General features: G+C 35.5%; 1 protein-coding gene across 2 annotated transcripts in view; it reads left to right on the top strand.

Moving 5' to 3' along the window:
* Nucleotides 1–25,888, top strand: part of HNF4G (hepatocyte nuclear factor 4 gamma) — a 60,581-nt gene that overhangs the window by 9,094 nt on the left and 25,599 nt on the right. For both annotated transcript variants that reach the window (XM_056484517.1, XM_056484518.1), the window contains exon 2: nt 15,914–16,019. The gene's annotated coding sequence lies outside the window, so the exon portion shown is untranslated. The remainder of the gene's footprint in view (nt 1–15,913; nt 16,020–25,888) is intronic.

The raw sequence follows: 25,888 nt of genomic DNA, 5'->3' as shown, positions 1-25,888 counted from the left end.
TATTAGTACAGTGACACCTACTATATCGAGCGGTAAAATGTGCTGCAGCACCAAAGCAGATGCAGCTGTAGAAGACATAGTTGTAAGAAAAAAATGCAAAGCATTTAACAGCTGCTTTATTAAACATAATTCCCTTTTTATAAAGAAATGAACTTCACAAATTTATATTTATATTTATATTTATATTTATATTTATATTTATATTTATATTTATATTTATATTTATATTTATATTTATATTTATATTTATATTTATATTTAATTTCCTGCATGCAGAAAATATTGAGAAATTTTGAATTAAGCAAACTCTTTGCATATATAAATTTATCTTAAATAAAGGCAAAACTAATAAATATTTCTATAGTTTGTAGGCTTTTTTTTTTTTTTTTTGTTTTGGTTATGTGTGCATTTTGTCTTTTTTAACATATCCTTAAATTAGTATTATTTAAAATTAAAATAAAATTTTGGTAATTTAAAATTTTTGAGTAATTTGGGTCTCAGCACATTTTTCAGTTTGTACGAACTTCACCTGTGACATTTTGGAATGATGTTGCACATGTGAGAACCTTACTGTAGACTGTTACTTAAATAAAACATTAAGATTTAGTAGCTACGTTAAGAAACATTGTTGGTTGCAATGAAGGAAAGAATCCCTGATTTTGAATTCCCTGAGCAATTTCTTCGTGCCTACTGATGCCAGTTGATTGAGCCTCGATGCCTGTTCTGTCTATATTGTTACCTATGTCAAATTACTTAATTCCAGAATTTCTACATGTATCACAAATATTAACCTTTTTATTTAGGCAAAATCGTTGATTTTTTAACGTCTATAAAGTTAAATCTTGAATTTCCCCACTATACATATTTTCTCCCATTTCTGTGCATTTACATCAGAATTGCCTTGCTGTAACAGAATGAAATAAAGTGTGTACAAGTCATTTATAGACGCGAGTATTAATAAGTAAGAACAATGTGTAGAGGTATGTTTTTCCATATAAAGGCTGATTCTATATGTATTGCATGTATTTGGGAGTTTGTTTGGCTTGTTTTCTCTTTTTTTTTCTTTGTCTCTCAAGTAGCCTACCAGCTTTTGCTAAAGATGCAAGGAGAACAGCTGCCAGAGTATTAAATGGGGTTTGTTGGTGGACAGTCACAGCATAAAAAAAGTGGCATACCATGTTCTTATTGAATTACTGTAGATTTCCAATTCTTTGGACAGAGAGGGGGCTAATCTTGGAGGAAATTTATTCTTGTTATTGTAACTTACTCTTGAGTGAGGAGCAGGAATACCATCCTGTGTGTTAGGGCATATATTTCAGTCTGTGCATCTCTAGGACTGGAGAGCTTGGCTTTAGGGCAGAAAGAGACATAGCTGAACTAAAACCAGATGAAAGTCAAGATAAGGAATTTGGTGAAGATGTGTATAGCGGGGTTGTAAGGCTCTGCTCTCCACCTCCGGTTTGTAATGGATGAAATGAAATGACTGACCTCTAGCACCTGGTGTTGCTGTGGCCAGGAAGATCACAGTTCAGAAATCAGTCAGAGCAGCTAATGGACATGGCTGGACTTCGAGGTGGAACTATGTTTGAAAAGGGACAAGGTGTACAAAAATTTCCATTGCTGTGTCTGGGATTCTGAGTAACCCATTGTCTACAAAGTTTTTGGAGAAAAAGAGCACACTCTGGCTGTGTGGTGAATGAATTTTTATATATAGAGAATGTTTTGGGAATCAGCATACACTTTGCAAGAAGAGGAGAAAAACTGGATTGAAGCTGAAACCATGAAATATGGAATCAGTTGAGAAACAGCACAGAGAAGGGGTAAAGAAAGAGGTGCTTGCTTTAGGCACACTTCAGCCTGTGGTGTTTTAGGTCAAGAGGAAACACAGAACTTGAAAATCAGGGGCAAAGGAGAGGGAGGTACATTCATATGTGTTAAAGTATCTAAAAATAAGCATCAATAGATGGTGTGGTGGTTGGGATTGTAGGTGACGACCTCATGTTGAGTGCTTAGGCAGTATTAAAGCGATGACCTGGGGGAGAAGATAGAGGGCTTGGAATGGAGTCTTGTAGAAGTCCACAAGGGAAAGATTTTCTGCTTAGACAAAAACAAATATTGCGACAAGAAAAATGAGAAAAAATAGTAGCAATAGATTTATGTTACAAAGACTGTAGGAGAATTGAACAATTAGAGAAATGTGTATGTATTACATGTGTATTACGTCTGTATATGTATACCTGTTAGAGGCTCATTTTTAATATATTGCAGTTTGTCAAATTCTTTAATTTGACATTCTACACCAAATGCACTCTTATGGAATCACTTTGGTGTAAATCTGATAAGAAAAAGCTTGAAAAGTCACCAAGAAATGCTGGCAATTTTTCATTGCAACCTAACTTTTGAAAAGCTCAAGCTGAAGAAGTGAAAAATAGCTTGCTTAATCACACTTCCAATTTGCAGCTGAATAAAGAATTCTAAGTACAACTGTTTAACAAAATGAAACTGTTTTAAGAGTCACAGAGATGCCAGAACATCGGCATCAATATGCTATTACTAGTATGTCACTGCTGTCATGCGCCATGTACGAATATTTGCATCAGTTCTGCAGTCTGCTGTGGATCACTCTGCTGACCAAACTAAAGTTAATTAAGTTACACCAATTTGAAAATTACTGTGATAGAAAGTAAAACGAATTCCATCATTTTCATTAAACATGTTTTCATTGTGTGGCACTAATTTTTTAATTTAGTCCTAACTCTCTTTGTGTGTTAGTTGATTAAAGCGATTTTGTGGGCTTGCCTAGCTTGTACCTCAACAATGGAACAGTATGGATACAGACAATTGCTTGTTCTTGACTGCAGAAAATACTTACAGCCGCCATTATGTGACAAAGTATTTTCTACAGTAGAGAACCTTAATTGATTCTTTGCTCAGTCATTTTAACTCACAGGTTTGCGTGCAGTGGCTTAATGTATAAGAGCTTGCTACGTAAGTGTTTAAATTTTGGTGTTCTCCAGATATGTGTTTGAGAGAAAAGCTTTGTAATCCAGTCCTATGAGTTACAAATATTACAGTTTACTTGGGGAAGCTACTATACTGTATTCTATACGAAGCTGTTAAAGTCATATCAACAGAAGAAAAATAATGCATAGACTTGAAAATTACAAAGCTTTTAATAGGTCATAGAAAAAATAGTAAATTTTGAAACAAAAATAAATTTGTTCCTCTCTAAGAGTTCATTCAGTCGTGAGTCTCTCTGCAGGGCGGTCCTTTGTGCTAAGGTATAGATAACATAAAGGTTTTTTTTTGCCTTCCTGGACATTCAAACTGTTAAAGGGCTGAGAGAAAACTCAGATGAGCACAAAGGATTTCTAGGTGTTGCTATTGCAGCACATAATTGCTATTTACGGTAGTCTTAGTTTAGCAGTAGTAATTCCACTAAGTGTGCGACAGTCTGTGTCCCTATTTAATTGAACGATAAAATTTCAGCTGTTTGTATTTAATTTGGAAATCACTTAAGATCAAGAAGTGTATTTTAGCCAAATCAGCAATTAGCATTGACACTCTTATGTGCCTGAAAGGAGGTCTTTTTTTTATTAACACTTTCTCATTTGGCATGAAAAGAAACTATAGCACCTGCCCGTAGTCTGGGTTTACTTGATGAAGCAAAATAACTCGCAGACCTTGTAAGGATGGAGCCCATAGGATTGGTTGTGGTCCACTTTCTCATTTGTGATTTTTTTCTTTTTCATTTTGTTTGAGATTGAATTTGAGAGAGAGCTTTGTTCCAGACAGTAGTTTATGGCAGTCGGCTGAAGAGATGAGATTTCACTGAATCATAGAACGAATACACAAAGAGAAAATATGTGAAAATTGAAATGACAAGGTAGAGTAGCTTGGTTGTTGAGGTAGATAAAAATAACTAGGTTCTCAGGGAAATGAGGTGGGGATTTTTTTCCCTGAACTAGATTTACTTTGAACAAGAGCAGTTGAGATGGAAAACCTAGACACTATAAAAACTTGATAGAAACAGCAACAAAAATATTCAGCCTGCTTTTTCTTGTAACTTTGTGTTTTACTATCTGTGTGATCCCAAAGAAAGCAAACTAGAGTCCATCTTCTTTCAATATAATGTAATCTAAAAGACTAATAAATAGATTTGATTAGAGTGGATTTTTTTACTTTATTTACTATGCAACATTGCTGTCAGAGCACCCTGAGATTTTGAAATACACTAAAACATCTGTGTTCTGCCAGTTGTTTTTCTATTTTGTTTTAAAATATAGAATAATAGTATATTTATTTTACTTCCTTTAGAAACAGTGGGGCAAGTTGTGACTGATCTAAGATATGGGAAATACACCTTTGTGAACAGAATAATAAAGTCGGCTTGATGCCATCATTCTGCACTACTGACAAAGATGTACTGGTTGGAATTAAAAAAGCCTGGAGTGCTAATAGGGCTCTCCAGTTTCCAAACAGCTATCCCTTCCTCTCTCTGTAGCTGTAAGAGAGAGAATTATTTTGCTTTTGATTAATAAGGAGTTAATTTCAGGAAAACTAACTTTTCCGAAGGCTCCAAGAGAAAGCAGCCATCACTAGATCACAAGTCTTGGTGGCATACACGGGAATTTGCTGCACCCTAGGAATGTGGACCTTTGTAGTGAGAGGGACAAGCCAGGGCTAAGCCCTAAGCGAGACAGTGTTTCTGACTTTTTTATGTTCTTGATTTCAGTACCTCAAAAAAAAATCTATTGCAGTCAAATCTCATTGACTCTTAATGTGTAAGGTCTATATTTGTCAGGTTTTGCCAGTTTGCTGAGGTTTTCTGCAGAAATGTGAGCTCTCATATTTGTTTGCTCTTTGATTTCTGTTTCTTCCACTAGATTTCCATGGAGTATTGTTTGCAGCTACTCTGGATAATTATTTTTCGCTCTACCAAAACTATCAGTCTGGCACAAAATAGCCACATTCTCATTCAAGCACTTTCAGCTACCAATTGCTTCACCAGTGAGGAATGCTTGTGTAACGTGACTGCATCAAGCTCTTCTGCTTTAGTAAACGGTGACAATTTACACTGTAGTTTACTCTTCTGTTTCGCTGCTGCATAGTCTTGTTCTGTTAGTTGCCTTAATTGAGAAGTATTTGTAGAGCTATACAAAAATATATCATGGGACAGTTTAAAAGCCAGTAATTTAATTTGATGACTTCTAAGTTACCCTGTATCTGAGGTTCAGAGAAGACCCCAAACTGATCTGCACAATTGCTGTTTTTTTTCATATATTACTGTGAAGCTTTTTGGCCTCACAAGGCTGAATGCCATTTGCTACCACAGTAAAAAAGTAGCCTTTGCTCTAGGATCTTTAACACTTGCTAAAGTATGATCAGGAAAGTTAATATTTCTACTGCAAAACTGACTTACACAGCCCTCTCCCCTCTTTATTTGCCAAAATAAATTGGCTTCATTTTCCACAAGTGGAAATTTCTGTCAAAGTAATGTTAGAATTTGAAAAACAGTTTACTCCAACCTCTTTTTTTTTTTTTTTTTTTGTTTTTTTTTTTTTTTTTTTTTTGGCAGGGTGTCAATTTGCAAAGGAGCAAGACCTTTTAACTTTTTGAAAGTATTTTAATTTGTTGTTGTTGTTGCAACTTTCTACACCTTTGTGTGTGTGCACGTGCGTGCGTGTGTGTGTAAAACCAATGAGCTTTGAAAAACTTTGAAATATCTGATCTCTCTATAATAAATAGACCAAACATTGAAATTATGTAAAATGAGATTTTTTATTTGATGATGATATTATACCAATCTTGCTCCCCCACACTATTTGCTGCCACTTGCTGAGGTGGGTTTTTGTTTGATGTTTATACCCGACCCAATGGAACTTGGCTGTAAGTGACCCCTTTGAGTCCTCTGGGGACATCTGGTTATTTGTTAAACAACTAACTAGGACTGCCAAGTTCCTTCCTTAAAAACAATGAAGTTAATTAGTCACCAAAGTTAGAGCAACAGGGTGATGAGACATACTTGATATGAGTGAGAAGAAGGACTGTCCTACGAGATGGAGAAGTTGACTAGAGTAATACTTTCATTAATTTAATATTCTAATTCTTATGCAATATAAACACCATAGTTACAAACAGCTCTAGTACCTTCTCTAAGTCTTCTTGCCTTTCAGGTCATTCAAACTGTTAAATGGCTGAGAGAAAACTCAGATGAGCACAAAGGATTTCTAGGTGTTGCTATTACAGCAAATAATTACTATTTACAGTAATCATAGTTTAGCAACAGTAATTTATTTGAACGATAACATTTCAGATGTTTGTATTTAATTTGGAAATCACTTAAGATCAAGAAGTGTATTTTAGCCAAATCAGCAATTAGCATTGACACTCTGATGTGCCTGGAAGGAGGTCTTGTTTTCATTAACACTTTCTCATTTGGTAAGAAAAGAAGTGATAGCACCTGCCTGTCATTTGGGTTTATTTGATGAAGCAAAGGAGAACAGTGCTGCAGTTCAGGTTGCACTGAGGAGGCTGAAAGTAACTGCCATCGTAATTTCAAAGACAGCAGATAGGATCATTGGGAGGTCCTGGTAAACCTATTTATTTTTTAATTACAAATAGTAGGTAATAAGTTAGACCAGAATGGTATTTTCGGGCATTGACCACCACCACAACTCTGTATCAGCTATTTTTTATGAAGCATCTTTTGTTGTGTGTCGCAGTTAAAGCTTTTCAAAGTAGAATGTTCCTCCCTGGTTCAGTGACAAGCTTGTCCAATATTCTAACCTACTTTTCTATGTATGTGTACACATATGGGTATATACATGTATTTTATGGGGTGAATATATATATTATATTAAATATTTCATGAGGATTGTCAAATTTCAGTAAGACTGAAAATATGGTGGTCATTGTTCAATAGTGAAGGAAGATGCAGCCCTTGCCCACAAAACATTTGATGAATGTCTTTGACTAAGTTGAGAAATTAAGTTGTTTACTACAGTTAGCTGGTCTTTATTCTTATCAAAACTGTGGGGCTTTCCAATGTCAGGACACTTGGTGGGTGGATACTTCTCAGAAGAATAGAGGACTTATCAATGTTTGCTTAGGATCTATTGCATTCTCAGCCATAAAAGTAGCTATGCTGCCTATAGCACTCATAAATCTTCACCTAGTCAAGGCTACTGTCTGTTTCGTCATACAAGGTTGTGTTTTAAAAAATGAGCATAAATGTTTTTAATTTAAAACGAGTTTAAAGCAATTGCAATCTCAAAACACCTAACTTCTTCATTGCTGGTTTTAAAAAGGGGTACCATAATTCCATTTGCAAAATCATCTGATTGCTTATTAGCCCTGCCACTAAAATCTCTTTACCCTTACAAGGCAAGCATATTCTCAGGCACATTCTCACCAGAGGGCACTGTTACACACATTCTTACAGATCATTGTCTTCTGGTGAAAATAGTGTCTGGTCCTGCAAAAAAAGGCATTTTGATGTTAGATTTGGATGCACATTTTTCATAGAAGAGCTCATGCTAATAAGGTAGTTTGAACTGGTTTAGTCTCCTTATCTAGTTAAACTACATTTTTCCTATTGAGAAGTGGCCATTGCTTCCAAAGAAAACATTTTTGAAGATGGTCCATCTTTATGTGTTTGAATTAACTACATTGTTTTAAACTCCATGCAGTTTATAAAAAACTGATTCTAAACAGTCCTGAATCTTTAGATTTACACTAAAGTGTAAACAGTAGCAGAAGGGCAAAGACATTTATCTTGTTCCTGTGGATTTTTGTTGAAGAGGATGGAAAGGTAATATCAAGCTTTAGATAATTGTTATGTCTGGTCTTTATTAATAAAAAGCATATAATCAGGCAATACAATTACACAGAGGATCTCTTAATCTATGCAGTTACACAAATTTGTATTTCTACTAGGTGAATGAAGAAGGTTGAGAAAACTAAATAATGATAAAATATGCTTCAGGCTATATGGCTATATTTTGTTGTGGCAATAGTCTAGTTTGTCCAGATCTCTTAAGAAAAATCTTACTCTAATTTCTTTTCTTCCTGATTATGTGCCACCTGAATTTTTATTTATATTTTTAGTAGAAAAAGATGTTTCTAGGATCTGTTTGGGCTTTTCCGTGTTTATTTTTACTTCACTTTCCTTTAGTATTTTCCAAACCACACCAAAACACCAAAATTAAATAATATACACCATCTAAAAAGGAATCTTCCATGGCAAATGTATGCTGACATTTCTTGTCAGCTATATTTCTACTGAAGGTGCTCCAGCATATGTTGCTTGTGAGTTTCCGTGGCTGTTTGTTCATAGACCAAGGGTTTTTTTTGTTTTAGGTGATTCCATTATCACTGGTCTGTGTGGCAGCGGCTGCAACGAGTGAGCTGCTATTGAGAGCCCAAGGTGGCTGGGGGTCCTTTGGGGTGACCAGGTGAGAGGTGATTTCCTGTGGTGCCACAGCAGCCGCCTGAAGGGCAGCAGGAGAAAGGGAACCAGGATTCTTCTGGCTCTATTTTAAATGGTTTTGAGCTCAGCTGTTCATCTTTTCCCCATTAAGTTCTTGCATATAGTACTGGTGAAGTTGGCTTTATTTCCATGCTGTTCACAGGTAGGAAGGTATTCGAAGATATTATTATTTTAGCTATCTTGCTACAGTTTATATTCACTAATCTGTCTTACCCTATATCAAAGGACCATGGAAAATGGTAAAAACTATGACATTTTAATTTTTTTTTTTCTAAAAATGGTTGCAGGTGAAATCTGTGGAGCTACAGTCTGAGCTCAGTGAAAAAGAGAGGCCGATAAAAATAATTTTTGCAGCAAAAGTGCACACTGCATAAGAATCACTAGGTGCAAGGATAGATGTGTGTTATTGACATAGGTGTGCCTCAGTGATTGTCCTCATGGTGTGTGCTCCTTGTGTCCTGGTCTCTGATTGCCTTGCCTTGGGAGAGCAAGCAAATACCACAGCTCTTCTCCTGCCAACAGGGTTAATGAGGAAAGCCAGGCTGCCAGCGCTCTTCCAGACATCCTCCCAATGAAATATGTAGAAAAGCCTGGGGACCTTTCAGTGCTTGTGGTTTTAGACATGGTCACAGTATAGTTAATGTTCCAAGAAGCCTTTGGAAAATTTCCACAAAAAAGCAATGTAAGGAAACAAAGCTGCTATGAGTTAAGATGGAAGATTTTTCCTGGATTAATGATTGTTTAATAGAAAACAAAGGGCAGGGCTAGGATTAGGCCTAAAGTTAGCTTTTGTACTGAAAGGAAATTACCAATGAAGTCACACATAGATTTGTCCAGATTGACAGATATTCGTAGAACTTCTGTTGTTCAATATATACTTACGGAACTTATGGAAAGGAATTGATTAATTGTTGCAAAGTTTGTCATTACTGCAGACCCACTGCTGCAGAGTACATCTAATGTGCATGCACATCTTAGGTATTGCATGTGGACTTAATAAATCACTTAAAAAATTGGAAGACAGTTTGCAAAGATACCCCTCACCTCTGTGTCAGTCAAGATGGCAGCCATCACCCTGATACTGGATAGGATTTTGTAACTATTTCAGTTCTTTGGGTGAGGACCAGGGTACTAATTAGAACAGACACTTTAGCTCTTTTCTCCACAAACTGCACTGGAAATCCTGATAGAACAGATGTGTTAAAACAAGTCAAACAACACCGCGTTCGTGGAACTTCTGTGCATGTTTATTTCTTTTCCATTAGGCGTTCTGCAATTTCTGCTGATTTTTCTGCAAGCCCCTTTGATTATACTTAGTGCAGCCTTGATGCAGTGTGCTTGAATTGCTGTATCAGTGAGATTTGCTAATATAAATCACACGTGAGTTGTAAGCCATTATCTATCATTAACTCATCTAGAATTTCATGGCAAAGTGCTATGCATAATGTGTTTTCTCAATTGTTACTGGCTATGTTGCTTTAGTATATATCAGAATATGGCTGATAGTAAAGTCACATGCAGTTTAGATATATGGAAACCAGTTTTGGGGCAAGAATGGTTTTAATTAATACCTGGTAATATTTAGAATTATTTAAGTAGGTTTTTTTTTTCAGTTAATTTAGAGGTATTTAAATTAGAATTTATAATGCATTTATTTCTAGCAAATACAAACTCTTATCATCATACTAGTTTAGAGAACACTTAGGACTAGGGTCCGATTTTCATGCATAAAAAGTTGCAATTAGGTATTTATTAAAATACATTCTACTTACTTTATGTGATATGTGTAAACCGATCATCTTGTCTGCCAGCTAAAAGGAAGAGTAATCAAAACCATCACAAATATCTGTGGTTGCTAGTTCTCTTTTCTTTTGAGAATGGTGGTACAATGAACATTGTTGCAGTGTGTTTGTGTGTGTGTGTGTAGGAGGAAATTTTGGTTTGGAGGAGTTGCTGCACTAGATACCTGCTCTTATTCAGCCTCTTTTGAATGCTGGCAATCCTGTTCTTCCTTCCCTTTTTTATTCTTTCAACTGAGGATATTTTTCAGCTTGCTGGTTCCCAGCAGGGTGAGGCCAGCCATTAACAAGAACCATGGGTTCTCTAACTGTGTGTTTGCACCTTAAGGTGCCTGAACACGTTTGAAAAGTCTCCACAGCTCCTTTTGGTGGGGATATTTGATCTTCTGCTGATTTATATTTTGTTGATACTTCTTATTTCAGTTTGTCCACTGCTATTTTGTTAAGAAGATGAGTTGTAAGCTGTCCTATGTGTGCCACCTTCCATAGTTTATTGTTTAGAACTGATGAGGACAGAATGCTCTGTGAAAGGAATATCGGCAGAGTGGTATATCTCAGTGTTTCTTCTCATTTCTGTTTGTTTCACCTCATCATCTCATCTTATCTCAGTTAATTTTCTGAAGACTAAATACTACTTTGCTCAGTGTTTTCTATATTATGTCTTCCAATCACGTAAAGACTGTTTTCACTAAAATTATTGGGAGCCAATAAACAAATTAGTAAGTATTTTTGTGGCATAAAACAATTGCAGAGTTTCCTTTTTTATGGCATAAAAACCCTGAAAATATTATTTTCTTGGTCTGATGAAAATTTTATTAACTTTTATCAGACTTGCATTCCACGTTGAAGATTGTCCTCCGACTCATGTGACCTCCTATTTCTAGACTTATGTTTACTTCTAGGTTCAAGTTTGTCTTTTCTAATCCTACTTTTTACTATGAGTACTAGATCGATTTCTTCATCAGTTTGTTTGAAAAAATTGTCCTGAATGATACATACTTTATAAAGACTAAAAGCGTTGTGTCCTTTGCCCCTTAGTATTGCAACGTTTGAGATGTAGTGCTGCTTTGTAATAATTTGCACATTTTGTGTGTGGATTTGGTTACTGAATTGCATACATTTTGACTACATTCAGTTAAATATTGCAAGTTTATTGTGTGATCATATTTGTTTAGCTTAACGTAGACATGTTGGAAAATCAGTAACAGTGGCTTGATTTTCTGACCTACTAACATTTTTCATAGAATTAATACCATTTTCTTTTACATATTTATCATGAACAATGGTTTCACCAATGAACTTATCAGAGTGAGAGGTAAGAGTATGTGTTCATTAACTAAGGAAAATAAAAGCTTAATAAGACTGTAAAGAGTAAAGAACAAGAGGATTGATATAAAAGAATAGCAGAATGAAAAATTTCAGGGACTTGAGTGACTTGTAAGGTGAGACATGATTAATCTCATACAGAGATTGTAAAAAGGCTTTTTAATCATTCTGCTCCTCACTTGTCATAAGCCCCCAAAGAGAAAAAACGTTAATCTTGTTGGCTGGTTGGGCAGCTAGAAGGCACTGTACTGCAGCTCTGGACCTAAAATGCTCTTGGGTGGAGAAGAGGCAATGAATTGGAAAAAAATGGATGTAAATGAGAACCTTGTTTTGGTGTTGCATGTTACTATTGTTAGAGATAGAAAATTTCTCATTTGCTAAAGTTTTAAAGAATCTTTATAACTTTAATTAACACCTTTCCATAATTAAATAGCATTTTCTTCATTTTGACAACCAGCTTGATCCCTTGTTTTTCATTTTTCACTGTAATTATTTTGTAGATGCTTTTTCAGAAAGCATATATATTAATCAAATTTTTGACAGCCTAGTAGTCACCATTCTTGTCAGGTCTTTTTGATGTTTTTTCTGTAATGACTAAATAATGTTTACAAAATTCTGGAAGTTTTCTTTTAGAAATTCCACATTTAAACCTGCCATAAAATGCATATGTTGCAACTTTCAACTTATCAGCACATTTCCTTAAAGATAATGGGATTGCATTGAAACAGGACCCTATCTAAATATGTGCATATTTAGATATATGCATTTGCATAACCTCCTAACTCCCTATATACACAAAAGCATTCTCTCTCTCTCTCTGCCTCTCTCTATCTATCTATAAAATAAAACTGTAATGTAAATTTGTAGATATTAATTTTTCTATATATTTTGTTAATTTACAGTATCCAGATAAATTGGTACTGATTTTTATTTTTGAAACTAAAATTGTAACTATTAGTGTGACTTTATTTACTTATCCTAGACCTCAGTGCCAGGTATTGCTATTAAGATTAGGTAAAGTACATGTTGGCTACATTTTAACTATGAGTTTTTAGAATAGTTTAAACATGTAGGTAAACAAGCCACAGTATATATAGGCAGTGTAGGGGTGTTTTAAAAGGTCATCTCTGTAAGTTCAGCTACAAATAACTTTTTTGTTGCCAGTCGTCTCACTACTATTATTTATGTTATGAAAATTCTATTAAGATATATTAAAAATGTTTTCATATTTTTTATGGCTGGATAATTCAGACCACATTATTGACACTGTTTTGTGATTTATTTTTAGCTTCTTTATTCATAAATGTCTTCTAAATTTAGGGAGGCATAAAGTTGACAAAAAGCTACATATGTTTTTCCAACCTTCTTCCAGCTGCCTGATTTTGTCAAGAGTGTAAAATTATGTAGCAGAGAGTAAAATATAGTTTAAACAAGATTCAATCATCCTGAAAGGCGCTGCTTTGTTTTGTGTTTTGGTTTACTCCCATTATTTTTTCTTCATTTTTTTTTTTCTTTCTCCTCTATGTGTCCATGTTTTGTTTCCTCCTGCTTTTAAGCAAAATTATGTGATTTATCATAGTGCTTTACTTTGGATCCAAGCTCACTGAAATAATTCAACACATAGCTCTTTTTTATTGTGCTTTTATTTCAGCAAGCTGCTTTTTTTGCACAATGGGGTAGTGTTTGGACACCTAAAAATTCAAACGAAAAGGAGAACTTTTACCTGAGTAGTTTTTGACCAACTTTTCTAAGTATATAATGTTATTTGTAGAATTTTGGCAATTTATATATATTTTCTATATATTGGATGCACTTGCTTGTGCAAATACAACCTGTTGTATGTTTTGCTTACAATATTAATGCAGCATATCACATGTTACCTGGGTCATATCACATATGTGTAGTGATGAGTAGTTGCTAGTTTATGGCCAGGCTTCCATGTTTGTGTATCTCATTCCAGTTTGAAAGATGACTGATACCCAAAGCTCATTGTAGAGAAACAAACCCCTGCTGAAATCTGCAGGAAAACCAATCTATCTGATAAAAGGCTTACCAAAAGAGTGAATATCTCTAGAAAAGTCTGAAGATGAAGAGACCAAGAGAAGAATAGGCAATGCAACAGAATTTAGATTGACATAGAAAAAGTTGTAGAACTAATCACTAATCATAGTACGCTATAGCTAGTACAGCTTTATTTTGACTGGCTATTAAGTATTTTGGGGGGAGAAAGAAATCTGATTTGCCATCAGATTCACAAATATGTAGTTAGATTTTAAATACCTTTCTTACCACTAAGCATATGTCTGCAGTCTAATAATAACAGCCACCAAATATACCATTTGATGTTTCCAGCTAATTTGGACAGTACACTCAAAGGCTAAGGCACATATTCACATGTTTTAGCACAACCCATGCAAATTTTTTATTGTATCTGACTCATATGCAAGTAGATTTGGGCTAAGTTTGAAAAGCTTTCTTTTCCCCCTTAAAACTGATTTTTTCATTCTGTGAAGGTTTTTTTTTTTCTTTTTTGCACAGTTCATGTGTATCAGGCTTTAAAACATTGGGCATAAGTCTGAGAGTAATAGTAACCATGGATCTGAGGCAGAGGAGAATTAGTAGCAGCTCCAGGTTTCAGTGGGTGCGAAGGTCTCTGTCATTAAGGACCACACTAAATAAACATGCTGGAATATGATTGCTTTATTGCTCTTTGCTCATTTTATGCCATTTTATTGCCCTACTAATGACTATAGAATTAGGTGTGTAAGGGAGGTCTGAAAATGTAGAACTAAAAGAGGTACATAGACAAGTGTGTGCTTCCTGTAGACATTCCAACTTCTCATCATGGATGATGGAGAGACTAATTTACCTTGCATAGATGAGTGAGGGTAGGGAGAGAGGCAGAGAGGGACCTCAAGAGCAGATCTTTTTCTGGGCTTCATCCTCACTTTAGTACCCCTGCTGTGCCTTTATAGTGATCCCAGTGGGAGAGGCTGTGTCATTTCAAGTAGAGTTTTTTTTCTCTCCACTATTAGCCAAATGGTAAATTCCTGATCCAGGGGCTATACATGAAAATTAGCAAATAAGAATTAATTTAGTATATATATAATTGTTGAATAAAATAGTCTAATTTATGATAATGCCAGAATCAATCTGGAATGCTGGTGTAACAGTATCACTCCTGAGGACAAAAAGTACTGATGTGCTAATAATTTTACTGCTTTCTATTTTGCATGAACTGCAGTTTACAAAATCAATAAAGAATGTATTACCTCAGCTGACTTACAATTTAGACTGTAAGAATCTCTGTTCTTGACTAAAGTCCTGTTGTTTCTAAATAAGGGAAGTTAGTTTCATCCCTGGTGTCTAGAAGTGATTTTCTGTGTTGTCACTTTCTTCCAGGGGAAAGTAGGATATATTACCCATTAGATTTTAAGTAATGTAAAAGGCAAAGCAAAGAATGCTGCTGAAGCAGGCGGATATTTTTGAAATACAAAAAGCTAAAAATTACATGCTTTTATTTGGATCTTAAGAACATGAAGTTGTATTTGGGGTGCAGAAAGCAAACTGACTTTCAGAACTTTGAGTGACCGGTGAATATTTTGTTTGTATGTAAGACTTGCTCATAAATGCATAGACTACACATCCATAAGAATGCATAGAATTAATAGGCAACACTGAAATAAATATACATAAAGCAATGAATTGGTAGTGCCTGCCTAGCTAAATCTTAGCATTTAACAGGGCAGTTCACCCCACCCAAGAAAAGTCAGCAAGGCTGCAAGAGTTGTAAAGTAGTTCTCAAGGTTGCTACAAAATGTCCCTTTGTTTCTTTCATGCTTTCATTCTTTTTGAAATGCTGTGCACATAGTTAAATTAAAATTGTTTTTCTTTCAGGCTTTTCTACTACAAATCCTGTTTTACTATGTAGTTTACCCAGTTTACCTAAACATTAGTCATCCAAAGAGCAGGGGATCTTTTATTCATATATTTCTATGTCACAGAACTGCAGTCTTAAAAACCATTTTGTCTTCTACTCCCTTCATGTAATCCTTCCAGATAGTATTTCAAGACACTGTATAAATTCTATGCTTTTTTACTCTAAAGTGGAAGAAAATCTGGCATCAATGTTGTCTGATGACTTAAGCATTTTCTTTAATCTTCAGAAATGCCTTTATACCTTGAATGAAAGCACTGTATTCTCAACTTTTATAATCCAAATAAGAATTTTATTTAGGATCATAGTTGGTTTGCATTGCAGGTAGCTTAGCATTTATTTTACTCTTATTGGCTGCAGGTATTACCTAGAAATGAGGATGAAAACACAGCCTAGGAAATCAGCCTTTCCTCATCTGTTTCTGAAGAACTGAAGTGTCTGTGCTTTGCTGTTTTATTTTCTGAGTGTAAGTAAAGTTTTGCTGCATGCTTCACTAACCTCCTTGCTTGCTAGAGACTGTATCATTGCCTGATCTATTTGAACATGCCTCTCACTCAGAAACTGACAACTGTTTAGAGATGAATCAGTTGTGAAGATCATGTGCTTCTGAAAGCCATATAAGTACCTATGGAATTGGAGAAACTGGTGGTAGGTTGGTGGAAGATATGCACACCCCAAAAATTTTTGCTGAATGGTATCATTATTTTGTCCACCTAATGCTGTGCATACTCCTCATCAGGCAATTGTTCCCTCATCATATCTTATTATTTTCTCCAGTTCAGATTTTCCAATATTCTTTGGGGAAAAGTTGGAAGACCTGTGAGCAACTAGTTACTTCTTTCTTTTTTTAAATTGGTATGCTTTAGTCAGCTAATTAAGGACTTTACAACTCCAACATGTATTGACCATGAAGACCTTATACTTGAAAGCTGATGATTTTTTTTTTACTGGTTTCATTACACTTTGAATGATCAGAGATTCTTCAGTTCTGGGCCTTAAATATACATCACTGGAAAAAATATTCTTCACCTTTCTACTTATTAAGTGAATTCTACCTTGAGTGTTTTTCTCTGTCCCCCAGTGAGCTCCATGATTCTTGCTCCTTTTTACTCAGCAGCAGCATGTGTTTTGAATTCAGTCCCACTTGGTTCATCATGATGACTTTTTTGCAAATTTTTCATGTTTAATAACTCTACTTTTGCTCAATTTGTGCAAACATCTTTTGGACTTGTTACAATTTGATTTTCTGTCAGGGATAATTCCAAAGAAGAGAAAATGACGGGCAGAGGAAATGATGCTAGTGTATACCTTATTTGCAATTCTAACAGCTTTGTGAATTTGAACACATTAGTAAAGAGCACTTCATTCAAGTGCATATTACCACAGAACTTGCTAAACATGGCTAAGAATAATGCTATTCCAAATTAGATGGATAACATCATTTACAGCAGTTGTTAATTATGCATCAGCTTAATCACAGCATAATTCTGTTAATTGCTTATCACAATGGGGTTAACTTTCTGTCATTTCTATTTCTTTAATTTTTAATTAGAATAATACACTTGAAATTTTTCACTGGCCACTTTATAAAAAAAATAGTCACGATGAAAATGTTCAGCACAATAAGACTCAAAGAGATCTCCTGAGTCACCAATTTGGCTAACACCACCAACCCATATAATACCTTTCATAAATTTCTCTCCATGTCTTTAAACTAGTTGGGTTCCTCGTCTTCTGCCCAAATAGAGGTGGTTTTTTGCAGTGCCATAACCCTGACATATTTAGAAGCTTTCCACTTGCCAGCCTCAAATTTATGCCTTTGTTCTTATGGCAGAATTGTTTTATTGTTTAAATAAGTTTTTCCCCTATATAGCTTACAGCACATGATTTATTTGTAGAATAAACTCCCTCTCACTTTTCTCTTCCCTGAGATGGGCAGACCAACTCCTTTTAGTCTCCTTCAGTAAGATCTACATTCTTGTGCCCTGAACATGGCTGGCAAGCCATTAGTGCTCCTTAATTCCAGCTGTAATGGCAGCTTTTAACTCCACTTCTCGTGTAGATGGAAGCAGAAATGCCATTCACTGTCAGATGAATGACAGATAGCAGGAGGTGTAGATGAGTTCTGCTGGCTGTAGGAAATGAGTCCAGAAGTGATTGGCCGGCTTCTTACTCTGGCTAAATTAACAGATATGGCAGTGTCTTAATTACAGCTGTTTGGGACAGCTAAGTCATAAGTCCATCATGGTAATTTTATTTATGTATACACCTGAAAAATAGGGAGTGCTATTAATGCTAGTAATTTAGCCTGTGCAGGCTAGAAAGCTGTTGTTATTCTTAGGAAATAAATTTTTAATTGTGAATTGTAATACTGATAAACAACTGGAGAACAATCCTGTACTGGGGAGAGAATTAGAGGACTAGCTGGGAAAAACTGTGTATTCAAGATTCCTTATGTCCGTAGTAGTTTGTGATTGAGTTCTTCCTTTTGGACTCATTAAACTTGCTAATGGATGTAACACAAATACCCAGTAATTTAGTTCTCTCCTGTATCTCTTCTTTCTTGACTGGGTTTTACATTCAGATCCCCTTCAGAAATAACTCTCAAATTAATATTTTCATTCTAATTTTATTTTTTATTTCTCTTTTTCCTTTTATTTTTCTTCCTTCCCTTCAAAACATTGTAGTACCACAATCTGCTACAATATTACTTTAGTCATTATAATTCCCTTCAGTCTTGGAAATTAGCAAGGAGCCCAGTATCCTATTTCACCTTTGAGTATTTGTTTTTCTCTTCTAAATAATGAAAAGTATGACTTCACTTTTGTAAGATCAAACTGGTCACAGAAGAGATTGTCTTCATGTTTTTTAGTGTTTAGTATTTTTTAGTATCCAATGATTCTGAACACTTTAGATTCCTAAAGTAATTATGTTTCTTTTTTTCCCCTCAAGAACACTATGTAGATCAAATGAGACAAGTCATATGAGTCTTCAACTGGAAAATATTATGATGTTTCCTACCCCTAAGATTTATTATATGTATTAAAAAAAAAAAAAAAAAAATAGTAAGTGTAGCAAAGAAGTTCTAGTGATGTTCAGAGTTTAACTTACTCAAAAGCCCAGGCAAGCCCAAGTTTTAGCAAGAAGTGCCATCTTTATTTGACCTACCAGGACTTTCACTTCATACAGCCAACGCTGCTGTTCTTTTTGGTTTGGCTGTTGTGTTGTTGATAGATTTAGCAGTCACACACTACAACTGCTAGATGCTGACTGTAGATCTTACATCACTTTAAAAAGAAAATCCTATAAGTCCTATTTTTCCACTCACGTGCAGATTCTGAAAGTTTTCAAATGTTTTTTCATTGTATGTTTAAGCTACTTGAACATGAATTGGATACAGCCAGTAGTGACATTTCTGTCACCTAAGTGTTCTTTGTTTCCTTGCATACAACTGTTACTGACTCAGCTTTCCAGATTCCTAAACAAATAGTTATTTTTGATTAGGACAGTCTTTTCTACTGCTTCATTTCCGAAACTGAAGCACTACATTTTCACAGGAAGTTACTTTTGCCATTCTTGTAAATCAGATGGGGGTATTTAAATACGTACGTGTTTTAAATGCCAATTTATTAACAAAACTCACTTATCAAAAGTGGACTGTCACCTTAGATATTTTCTCACGTGTCTAGTTAAAGCATTGTTATCTAGAAGATTAATCAACTTCAGGTGTTGTCAGGGCATTTAAACAGTAGCAAGTACAGTTCACAGCTGCTTTTTCTCCTTAACCAGATGAAAATATCCTAGTAAGTGTATCTTTACTGCATTGTTTTAGAGAAGACTCCAAAACTTGCAGTGCAACAGCTTTTATGTGTCTTTGGAGATAAATTTAACAAATCTGTTGTGATTTCTCCTTTTTATGAAAATAGAGCATAGCTTTGAGAAGGCAGCTTAACTTCAAGCTGTGACTGTGTATGTGCGTCACAGTCCTGGCCCCAGGAGATGCATCTGAACAGTGTCCCAGCAAGGTGGGGAAGTGACCCGTGTCTTCTGCATCCCTGGTATTTCTGGTTGTCAGGCCAGAGGAGGTATCAGCCAGGAAAAGAACCTGTGTGCTTTGTGCACCTTCTGAAGAAAGTTATAGTCCTGCCCTTTTGTCATGAGGATTTTGGGTGCCCATTCACAAACCAGAAGTGCAGGCAAGGCCATGCAGGACAACTGTCCCCCATTTAGATATAGTAACTTAATATTTTCTTTGTTGTTTCTGAGGAATGTTCTTCATCTAGCTTATTTTTTAGTTTGATTTTTAAATCTGATTCTGTTAATCCTCAATTGGTATCATGCATCATTTTATGATTTCACATATTGCCATTTTTGTGAAGTTGGCTGACTCTTTTCTTGAAGTTCATACCCTCTGAAATGTATTTTAAGTTGGTGAAAACATTAATTTTTGAACTAGGACATTAAAAATATTTCAATTTTTTTAAGATATAAAGTATGTTTTTCCTGGTATTCATAAGCTGTAGCAGTTGTGCTATATGATATATTTTCAGTTTTGAGAGCATGCTCCAGTGGAAAGTGTAGGAGGTGGGTTACCATCCAGATGCTTCACCTTCAGCTCTCTTCTCAGATTTTGGGGAGTATTTTGTGTAGATTCACCTGTCCTAACTCTAGGTGTTGCAGTTTGCACACTTTAGAAAGACAACGGGTAAGAAGAAATGGAGATGATTCCATTATTTTAACCTCCAGTTAAAAATAAGTTTGAGGAATCTGTTTAGATGTGCCTATTTCTGATCATTATAGACAAAGGGAATTGAATGTTTGGTTTGTGTGCAGGCAACTGTATTGTAGACACGTGGACTCAAGTGTCATAAACACTATCTTTAGTTGTCCTTTGCCTCATTTCTCTGTTTATTAAAAGGGTACTATAGTTTTTTCCTCTCTCACAGATGGGGAAATAATCTTACTGATTGCAAAGTTCTCAGATAAAATGATGGAGCCTTCCTACATGAATACATTAAAAACAAGGGATATTGTTCAGGTCCAGAAAATCCATGCAGACCCAGCTGTTATCTATGCTATTGGAAGTAAACTTGATCAACCTACATTATTGCAGCTACTCATAATTTTTCAGATTTTGTCTTGCATTGTGTTTTTATGCATTACTACACTTATGACCATTTCTCAAAGTTTCCTCTTACCTCCTCTCAAGATAGAGACTAATTAAAACCTTACTAGACCACTTCTCTCATATCTTCCATGACAGTAATTTTTTTTTCCTGCTCAGCTCAATCAGTCTTCTGGCTTCATTAGTTAAAAGAGATGTGCCCCAACTTATTTCCTAATTTTTATCGTCAGCTTTGAAAATTGACTTCTACTGATTTTGAGCTTGTTAAAATCACTGTTTAAAATCTGTTGGGAGCAGATATGTCTGTACTTCTGTGAAGTCACATTATTTAATGTTTTGTTCCTACGTGGGAACACACCTAACCTGTTAAAATTAAAGAGATAACCACTGGTCAATTGAAGAGCATCTGTATGTGTACAGCAAAGAAAAGACTTGAGCTCTTTCTCCAGAGGATTCACCTTTGTGCTCACTGGGATCTGAATTTTCTGTGCTTAGAGTATAGATGTCTCTGCCAATAAAGGTATCAGGTGTCCTTCACCTCCCTGATTCTTAAGACAGCCCCATTGTTTGAATTTTCAAGGAGATAGTGTTGTCAGTTCATGTCTGGTGAAAGCAATAATTACTTTGTTCTCTTAAGAAATATAATGTAATAATTTTAGGGAGAAGGCTCCAGGAAGACCTTATAGTAGATTTCAGTACCTGAAGGTTGCCTACAAGAATTTGGAGAAAGATTTTTTTTTTTTTTCCTTTTTTCTTGGTAAGGACATGCAGTGATAGAACAAGCAGGAAAGGATTGAAACCGAAAGACAGTGGGTTTAGAATGTATATTAGGAAGAAATTCTTTACTGTGAGGATGGTGAGACTGGAAGAGGTTGAGAAGGCATCCATAGAGAAGTTGTGGATGTCCCATCCCTGAAAGAGTTCAAGGTCAGGCTGGATAGAGTTTTAAGCAACCTGGTCTAGTGGGAGGTGTCCCTGCCCATGGCAGAGGAGTTGGAACTAGATGATCTTTAAGGTCTTTTTCAACCCTAATCATTCTATGGTTTTATGAAAATCAGGGTACTGTACACACATCCCTTCCTAGGCTAAAAAATGTTCTAAAAACTTATTTTGATGCATAAAATGGAGTTATTTTGATACTTTAAAGAGCTGATCTGAAGTATAGTTGAAACAGAGACTATGCCTTTATGCTTTCTCATTCTTTTCTTTTGTTCAGGGAATATTTGAAGTTTTTGTTCGATTGTCATAGTTTCACTCTAAACTGCTAGTCTTTAATATGCTGTGAACTTCTCATTAACTAATTTTTGTAACAATAGCAATTAGAGAACAACTTGAGCTAAGCATAACCATGTTAGTGTCTTTGAAGAGTTAAACTGAGTATATTGACACAACATTCTTTCTGCAGGAATGTGATGAGTCAGCTTAGGCTCTAGTTAAAAATTTTAATTTTAGACAGGGTAACTGAAAAGAATGGCACCTGTCTGATTATTCAGTTATTTAATTAGCCTTTTACGTAGGAACAAGAGTTATATAGTCACTAGCATGGGCAGAAGTGTAGTGAGTTTGTTTTGAAATGCTATGTAGAATACATAACTCATTCACCAGGGGATAGAATACAGAAATTAGAAGTTTTGCTACGATTAATTGATCACAAAGAGAAGAAAGATTCCAAGCAAGGCTAAAAAAAAAGAATACCAAACAAACCTTGCCTTGATACAGGCTAACCTCTTTTTGAACTCTTTTATTGTGTATGACAAAGGCAAGGGTGTTTATCTGTGGAAAAAAAAACTTATTATATGATATTTCTAAGATAACTGTGGGTAAATTGTAAGTTAATTTTATCTAATTAGCTATATAAAACATTGTTTATGAGCAGGTTTGTATAAAACCTGCCAAGAAGGCTTATTAAGAAATTATTAATCACCTGGGGATGACTGCACAGGAGTGCTTAGTCTTGCTTATCAGTAGCATGATGGTTAGGTTTTATCTTATGCCTGAACTCTTTCCTCTTTTCTTCTCATTTCACTCTGCTCTCCAGGACAACTCTCTGATTAATTTTCCTGTGTGTAGCAGAAAATAATAAGTTACCTGATTTAAGCAAATAATTAACAAGTGTATCCAGTCATTTAACTGTACCTCAGCAAATCTCACCACAAAATTCTATGCTACAAAAATCCCTTAAGCCCTCTAAATAGTCAACACTTCATGACTATAGTGAGTTTTCAAGAATAAAATGAACTAAAGAATATTAAGTTAAAATAGAAATATTAAGTACCAAGTCTACCTAATAGTAATTCACATACATAAGAGTAAACCTAATCTGTGGCAATGTAAAAAGCAAAAGTATCCTGGTTTTTATCCTTCCTCCCCATAAATATGTACAATTTTCTAGTAGTGCCTGCTTACCTCAGATAGGGTTAGCACATCTACTGTTAATCTGGACAAAAAGCAAGCACAGAAATTGATTGAACTGGCAAAATATAAATTTGCTATTAGTTCCTGAAGAGAATCTGAACATGGACAATACAATGTGAAGGATTACTGAGAATCTGTATGTGGAAAGTAGAGCTTCCCCTGTCAGATTCATTTTTGTAGATATACTGAGAAATTCAAGAGGCAAATTCAGCTGTTGCAAAAACACTGACAATAGATTCCTGTGTGTACATACTTAGGTATAAACACATGTGTACATAAAAAAAGATTTTAAATCTGCATAACCTTTGATATCTACATGGCTTGCAGTCTACTGTCTACTGTGGACATCCTCCTGGAATGGCCAGATAAAGAAGCATAACTATTCAGTGTCCTCAGTCTTTATGCCTAACCCTTGAATCTGCCATAGTGTGTTCTGACAGAATAGAAAATATTAGGATACACCAGACTAGGTGAGATTGGAACAGAATAGAATGTTTCAGTTGAAAGGGGCTTACAACAGCTATCTAGTCCAACTGCCTGACCAAATCAATGCTGATCAAATTAAAACCTTGATGAGCATTGTCCAAATGCCTCTTAGACACTGGCAGGCTTGGGGCATGGACCAACTGTCTTGGAAATCTTCCATGTTCGACCACCCTCTGGTAAAAAAAATTCTTCCCAATATCTGCTTTAATCCTCTTCTGGCACAGCTTTGAACCATCCCCATTCAGCCTATCTCTGCACATAAAGGAGAAGAGCACCATCTCCATCCCTCTCCACTTCCTGTCCTCAGAAAGCTGTGGAGAGCAATGAGGGCACCCCTCAGCCTCCTTTTTGAATGACTGTCTTCAAGCTTCCACTTCACCATTACTCATCCTTCTAAATCCTCCCACAGAAACGTGCTACTTCAGCTGGCACCACCATGGCCTTGAGTCTTCCATCACCCTGACACAATGCTCTCCCTCAGTGCAGCTGTGCAGCTAGCTGCTGGCATTTAGTGATGGCCCATATTGCAGTGGTCCATGTTTCACCTCTTGGCTATGAGATGGCTTTTCCCCAAATATTTCCTACTGGTGGTGTTAATTGCTGAAAGGCTGCCACAGATTAACCATGAGTTTCACTAAACCATTGACAAACAGCAGCATGGGACATCTGTAAAATGAAGAATATACTGTCTTAATAATTTTGCTGTGTGAAAATTGTGAGTGAATACATGAGAATCATCCTCAAAACACCCTTCTGTTAAAGAGAGAACACAAATAAGGGTTTGTGAACTGCTGTGTGTCTTATACTTTGTGAGATGTTACCCAGGTCCCTCATTGATGTATGTGTGCATGTGTAAGTTATAAATAAAATCAGATAAACCAGATGGCTTTGTCTACCTTCACCTTAAGAGTGGATGCAACATCTCTTTGCATATGACACCTTTATATTACTGTTGCTGTCCTAGCATCGTATCCCCTCAATGACACTGTGGTATATAAAGTGTATAAATAAATCATTTATCCTTTTAGAATAAGTTGGAGTGAATTATAGTTGGAATAGAAAGGGAGAATCTGAAAGCAGGCTATGTCTTCAGCAAGTGTAAATTATCCTTAAAATTATCCTGCAGCAAGTACTCTTCAGGCTCAAAATATTTTCATATTCCTATGATATTTCCCCTCAGCAACTGAAAGGGCAAATACCAAAGTGGATGCAAGATTAAAATTGTAAATTGCTCATCAAAGAATTTGGAGTACTAGATCTCTTAGTCAGCTTTGAAACTCTGAAGTACATTACTCACTGACATCTTAATAACTATTTTGGGATTATTTTGAGCTCTAAAGAGTGCCGTAGGGTGGCTCTATAGTATTTGACAAGTCAGACACCAAGCATGTTCTTTGTTTTTTTTATTTATTCACGACCGTTGAAGTTGTAGCTGGTTGTTCTGAAAGACAAATAATATTTTAAGCCAAAAACATAAATATGAAGATAATCAGACCTCACAATATTTGTCTGTTCCCTGTTATGCCAAAAAAAAAAAAAAAACAAAAAACACAACCCTCAACATAATTTATAAAAGAAAGCTATATATGCTGTATGTTAGAGTGGAACTCAACAATAATGAATGACCAATTTAACTGAAAAAAGAGGCAAATTCAATATGTGCAAGAATCTCCTTTCTATAGAATGCCTGGGGTGGTCTAAGTGTCTAAAAATGTGAGTAATGAAAACAAGCTTAGCCTGGATTTCCTGCAAAGATCTGTACTTCAGTTTCACCTGGCATGATTTGTTGCAGCTAATCTTGCCACCTTGCCTAATAAGTGTGCCGTGAAAACCTGTTACTCAGTTCTGGTACTGACTTTGCTTTTCTGGTGTTTTGTTTAACCAAATTTTTTTTAGGACAAAGTGAAAAGTCTAAGTGCCATAAATTTACTTGTTGAAGGTGATAGTTGGTTCTGGGTTTGAGTAGTATGAGATGATGCCTTCGGTCACCTTAGTGGAAGCCTTTGTGCTATATATTTATTCTCATGATTCATAAATTGTTATGAAAAATCCTTACACATTAACCAGCTCAAAGGCAGCTTTGTCCTTGTTTGGCTCTGAACTTTTTTGGGGGGTGGGGGAGGGAGAGGGGGGCATGACAATGTTACAAGCCTTGGTGTAATATCTTAGATTTGTAGAGGACTGTAGCTATATTTCCATCATGTTACCTAGGTGTTAAGCAAAAAGGCTATTTCTTTTTGAAGAAGCTTGGTAGTGCACATTTTTTTTAGATCTGATCCAACTCTAACATTTTTATTTATTTAAAAAAA

The sequence above is a fragment of the Oenanthe melanoleuca genome, chromosome 2, assembly GCF_029582105.1.
Source record: "Oenanthe melanoleuca isolate GR-GAL-2019-014 chromosome 2, OMel1.0, whole genome shotgun sequence".
Taxonomy (NCBI): domain Eukaryota; kingdom Metazoa; phylum Chordata; class Aves; order Passeriformes; family Muscicapidae; genus Oenanthe; species Oenanthe melanoleuca.
The sequence above is the reverse complement of the archived record's forward strand: the minus strand, read 5'-3'. Positions and strand labels throughout refer to the sequence as shown.